Raw genomic sequence first — 6,558 nt, forward strand, 5'->3', positions numbered from 1 at the left:
TTAGGAGGATGGTTGTTTTTTTCCCAGAGGAAAAAAACTGTGATTTTTATATTGAAATTAAAACTACATTTTGTAGAGACACATCGTGCATATGCATATATCATAAGAAAGAAAAAAGAGAAATATAATAAGAACATATATAAATAGAAAGGTTCCATAAATTTCTAAGAACCCCCCAAGCATATCCAAGAAAACAACAACAAAAGAGAAAAAATTAAGGCTGGTAGCTAGAGCTAGTTTTTTCTTTTCTTCTTTTCCCTTTTTTGAACTTTTTTTTCTAACCATTAGGATTTGGTTCGATAGGAAAGAAAGTCAATTCATTTCCCACTTGGGGGACTTATTTATCAGAATTTGAGCTTTCAAATACACGAGCTAGATTTGTGCCCCTTATTCCATCGAATGTCACAGAGTCGAATGGATCCATACCATTCTGGTGTATGTTTACTATCCCTATTTGAACCATAGCTTCCTCTTTTGGCATGTCTCCACGTTGGGAGATATCATTCATTTCTTCTTTTCTAGCTAAATTCCTTGTTATCTTCTTCTTCATCCTTAGAAGGATATGGTTCTATGAACTGCCATCGTCTCGGTATATTTGATTTCTCTTCTTCTTCTTATGATTCTTCTTTGCCCATGGACATGTTTTTAGTAGATGTCATATTTGAAAACATAAATGAAATCGGAATGCCATGTTCTCATAATCAAGAGCTTGTGTCGAATGGAAGTTGTTTTGTTTAAAAATTATATGAATTGGAAGACCTTTGGTTAAATCAATCTCCACACATATTCTGGCATATGTGAAAATTCCATTTTTTGTTCATTCTAGATCTTTTTTTCTTTTTCTTTTCCCAACATCTTTCCAATATATTCAAGAACTTTATGGTGACAAAAAATAAGGGGGAGGTTTGGGAGCCTCAACCAGATTGGCATGGTGGAAACCACCATAGCGTTGGCATCAAAATCAAGGAACCATGGGGTGATGAATAACCCGACTCTTCCCAAGAATCATGGCCCTTCTTTTAGAGCATAATCCATGTATTTTTGTGCTTCAAATTGGATAGTAAAAAATCCCTTTGAGCATAAATAAATATCACAATTTGGAGTCCACAAAGAGAAAATCCATTTAATTAAAGGTTCATGTTTTTTCCAAAATCCATTAAATATGCAAATGAATTCTTTGAATTGAAGAAAAATAAATAGGGAAGATACCTTAGGGATATTCACGTCCATAGTTGGAACTTTCTCCATTTTTTCAACAATATATGGCCCTGAAATATGAATGTTTTTCTTTGCTGGAGTGGAGTTTTTCTCATGATTTGTAGTTCCCGATGTCCTCCCTTGAACTACATATTTAAATGTGGTAGGTGTGCCATAATTTGACCTGACATTGGGCGCACCCCAATGGAGCCGATAGGAAAATATGATGTTGGAGTTAATTGTAATATTATTTTCTTTGAGCAGGGAGAAGTCTTGAAGGACTTTCCCTTCGTATTGTAGGCACTTGAGATATTTATGGATACCCCATTTTTTTGCAATAGTATCTTTAAGGGATAGGACCAAATCTGTTCATTTTTCCCAAATAACAATGGATTCCCTCCCCCATATTTCTTATAAAAATATGGAAGTTTATGTCCTTCTACTACACATGGAGGCTTCACTCAATGAAACTTTGACATAACACGTGTGTTCATGGCATACTAAACCATACCGTTAATTTAACTACACATTGGAAAATGCCTCTAAAAATCACTTTATATAACTCCCTACCAATATGAACCCAATACACCTTTCCAATTTAAAAATATTGTAGGTATCCATTTTTTCATTAACATTTTTTATATCGCTTATATTTTTTCATTAACTTTGAGCTCAATTTTTTATACACAACATATAAAAACCCTTTACCCACTATTATATGCTTAATATATTATGTCGTTTTTTCCTCAATATGTATCCCCCAATATGAACACACGTGGTATGGTATAACTCCCCGAGTGAAGCCCTTGTACTGTGTTGTGACCACCAACAACCCCCCTCCTCCTTTAGTATTAGCAATAACACTAAAGAAGTGGGGACCCTAAGTAAAAAATCCAAAAAAATTTATAAATTTTTTTGTTTTATACTCCTCAAAAAAATTACATCGCACGGATAAGAGTGAAACATTTCTTTATGAGCACAATAAAAAACTACGAAGAAGCGATGCGAAATTCATCGCATCGCATACATTAAGAAGCGCCCATAAATGAAAATCTTAAGAAATCTCCGATGGCCGATATGCGACATCGCATATCGCAACGTCGCATAAACAACACACAAATAACTTAACAAATTGCAACGATCTTGCGATCTGCGATCTTGCGATATCTGCGATCTGCGATCTTGCGATAAATGCGATCTGCGATCTTGCGATGCTGCGATCTGCGAGTCGCAGAAATCACCCATCACAAATTTTCCTCGGCTCAACATTCAAGAAAAGCTGTCCCTAAACCAAAAATTGGGCGCGCGCCTTAAAGAAAATTAATGAATGTACGCCAAGGTATTCATGAAGGACAATTTTGTGTTTTTTGAAGAGTCAGTTCACTGTGGGTGTCATGATTTTATACATTCGTAGAGCTTAAAGCTTTCGTGTCAAAATTTATTATCACTACTCTTTTCCTTTGCGTGAGCTGCAAGAATAAAAAACAGGAAACAACATGAAGCAATGTGTAGGAAACATCTAAGGAAAAAGGGAAAGCGTCAATGCTCGGAGAACAGAGAAGAGATGCCCTCATAAATGGATACCGCATGCAACAAAAACGCAGATTTCAGAGTGTTACTGAACAGATGCTGATATCAATAGGCGATTCGACACTCAAGGTCAAAAGCTCACAAAAGCAGCATGTTTACAAAATTCTGAAGCTTATGCCCGGTAAAGGAAAAAGCGCTAAAGGTGGAAAACGCACCAGAAAGGCCTGGATCAAAGAATGGAGGCAGTTTTTGATGCGCGATTAGCGCCTAGCGCTAATCGCGCATTTCTATGAAAATTGTTCAGAAAGTAAAGTCCCTAACTTGCTTAGTCATCCACAAGTCCGGAAACGGAGATAGCAAAAGCAGAGGCAGTTTAAGAGGAATTTGGGTTGTTACCAAGTACATACGCAGTAAATTCGCCCAGCCAAAAGATGATTCCCAAAAATATCTTCTAAGTTTACTAAAAAGTGGTGCCAGCGCTTGCCATTTCTATTTTCGTAGCTCAAGCAAAAGCAGAAGACGACCAGCCGACTCTTCCCAGACGAATGTTGAATGCTCGCAACATTAAGGAGCAAATACAGAAATAGTTAGGAATTAGATTCAATTTTTAGAAATAAGTTTGCTTAGATAAAGGGCGGTCATTTAAACCGTATCCGAAATTTATGTAATTAAGTTATTTAGTTAGCAGTATTTAAACCCTTCTCATGCATTTAGAGAAGGGTCCAGAAATTTGTCAAAAACTTGTCCTCAGAACATGCACTTTTGCACCCTCAGAGGAGGTTTTGATGAATGAATGGATCAAGGTTTATTAATGTTTGCATTTGATATCTGCTACTGATGTTGCACTTCTGTACTCTTGGTAGATATTAGAACAACGAGAGATAAATCATTGTTACTTGAAGCTTATGAGTAAGACCAGTCATAAATGGTACTTTTATCTCTTGGCCATTTCTGCTTATATTCTTAAAGTGATATACAGTTTTTAGTTGTTTATATGTTATTGCATGAATGTTTGAGTTACCATTTGGCACTTTTTTACGGTGGAGTCATTTATTTATGTTTGATATATGAATAACTTATTATGCGATATGTTGTTCACAACTGTTTTGCCTAACTTTTTATGTAAAGTGGTTCATCTTAATTGATTTCTATTCTTATGATAGCTGAATGATCTTTATTACCAGTTATTATTTGAAATCTCTTTAGATCGCATAATAGAAGAAATACATCCCGGGTTAGCATAGATTAGATGTGCTATTTTCATTAGATTACAATAGCATAGAATTAGATTAAAGTAGCTTAGATTAGAACTCTTAGATCAGCATCATCCAACTCTGCACACACACACACACCCTTAGATTGGGAAACTGGTCCCATTATCCCCAGTTGGACCCGCTATACCAAACAGATAAGGAGCTGCCAACCAAGGTCCGGACCGGGTGGGTATCCCCCTTGTTGTCGACCTGATTTTCGGGGCTTCAACATACTGCTACCCAACCATGAGAGAGGGAGGTGAATCCTTTATCTGTTTTGTCATATTTATCATAGGGCATGCCGAAAAAGACAGAGGATGGGGGAGACAAAACCTCCATGTCCATATAAATCAGAAAACCCCTTAGGACAATATTTCAATAAATTCCCATGGATATGAACTATGATAAAAATAAAATATTGTGGATGAGAGGGAATAAAATGAGGAGCCAAAATTACAACTGTCACCCGCCCTAGTCGAGTGAAAGGGAGCTCCATTAACGCCATCTCCGAAGCACCTGGAGGAAGTAATGTTACCTGAAGTAGTATATGGCTAAGAAATCACACCCAAATATTTAAATAGGCCAATTCCCCCTCTGATTTCATCCCACCCCTGTCCACCAGCTTCTTCCGTGGGGAGAGGAACAATGCCTCGCTTGAAGATACAATTTCCTATATATGAATCCCCTTGGAAGCAACAAACCACACTAAAAGGGTAGAAAAAGCTCCACTGTCCACTCCTTGTACAAAACATAGGAAGACTACATAGATCCTGGCTTGTGGTGCTAGTAGAGAAGAATGAGATAGAGGACAAAAAAACCCTAGGAGCCATCGCTTCTCAGCTCAACCCTAGGAGGATGATTTTCGCTTCATCATAATAATACTTTTTATTTTCATATTTCTATAATAGTTCCTTTTGATTTTTAATATTTCCTCTGAGTCTATCTATTTCATCCAATGATCTAGGTGGCTCTAGACACTCAGAGGTCAAAGAGGACTCAGAATAGGTCAAAATTTAAAGTGATAAAATTTTAACAAATTCAGCATGAAATCGAAGTGCTCGTCGCCCTGATTCCAACTGTGCGAACTAAACTCAAATCTAAGCTCGTATGGAGGAGGTAGGACTAGTCAAAGTTTAGGGTTGACTTGAACAAATGGTAGACTAAAGAGGCAACAAATTGGAATGGAACGACGCCCAAATCGAGCTCCTGAGTGGGCAAATTTATGGGACGATTAATTTGTCTAATATCCCTAATATCGGAAAAAATTAACATGTTGTTATAGTTAGTAAAAAAAAAATATAAAAAATATAAAAAGGGTGGTAGGCCACCAACCCCGCCAGCCCTAACCATCCAACTATACGAATTATCAAAGTTTGTTGGTGTGGAGCGATAAAAAGGTGCCTTTCGAACTCCTAATTACCTTCACATTAATTATCAACCCAGGGACGACTTTTTATTTCAAGAGTGTACTCTGTCTGAGGCGGCTATTTACTTAAGAGTAATGTTTCACAGTATAGTGCTTAAAACCCAAAAGTAAATGAACGCTTGAAACAAAATCTAATTGGAACAGCAAGAAACTGAAATGTTCTAAACTAAATCATTCATTCAAACAACCATCAATCGAGGATATAGTAGCAATAACTCATTCCTCTAGAAATTGATGGAATAGAGTATGGACCATGGATCTGGGAGCGTGGTAGCGTCTGCTAAGGCTCACGACAGCCTTGGACCTCCTCTCACTCCAAAGCAATAAATGCAAGTAAAAGGAATGGCAAAAAAACAGAATGAAACGAAATGGACAGCAGTAAATGAAACAGCAATTAAAAGAACTAAATCTCGCGAGTTAGAACTGAACTCTCATTCCGCAATCAAATAACAATCGGCAAAAGCAATTCCAATGATCTTTACTTTACGAGAAGATATTTACAAATGAATTATGGAACAACAGTTCATCATAAAACAGGAACGTCAATCATATATACACAACACACTAATGTAGCAATCTGAGAATATTGGATGATATAACTATGTTTCTAAACAGAATGACGCTACTCTCAAATCCCACAAATATTCATACCGGCACTCTGTTACAGAAATGGCTGAATGAAGATACAATTCGACCCCGTGTGAATTCAATTATATAGTGCAGAGTTCTTACATGGAGAAATCATTCATTCATTGATCATAACAGAGCATAGCGTATCATATAAAGAATGTATCAGATTGCTACGTAATAAAGATAAACAATCCACACACAGATCACCGTATAATGATACAAAGGCAAGTGTCCTTCGGAGCCGGGCCCTTAGCTGCCGATGGTACACCGCCTTAGATTACTCCAGACGCAGAGACGGAATGAACACCAAGTCTTCTATATTAATCGCATCCACAAAAGTATAACAAAATCAGGTCTCAATGAGACTCAATGATCAAAGTTTATTCTGAAACTGTAAAATTACAAAAACAATCCTCCCTTCCTCTGATCTTTGGTTTCATTTAAATAGAGAAGGATCAGAGCATAGATAATTACAACATGATTTCTTTTACAAATTTAGGTTGATTCTAACCAGATGATCAA

This window comes from Pinus tabuliformis, chromosome 9 (assembly GCF_031772625.1).
Source record: "Pinus tabuliformis cultivar Carrire ecotype Pingquan chromosome 9, CPIR1, whole genome shotgun sequence".
NCBI lineage: Eukaryota > Viridiplantae > Streptophyta > Pinopsida > Pinales > Pinaceae > Pinus > Pinus tabuliformis.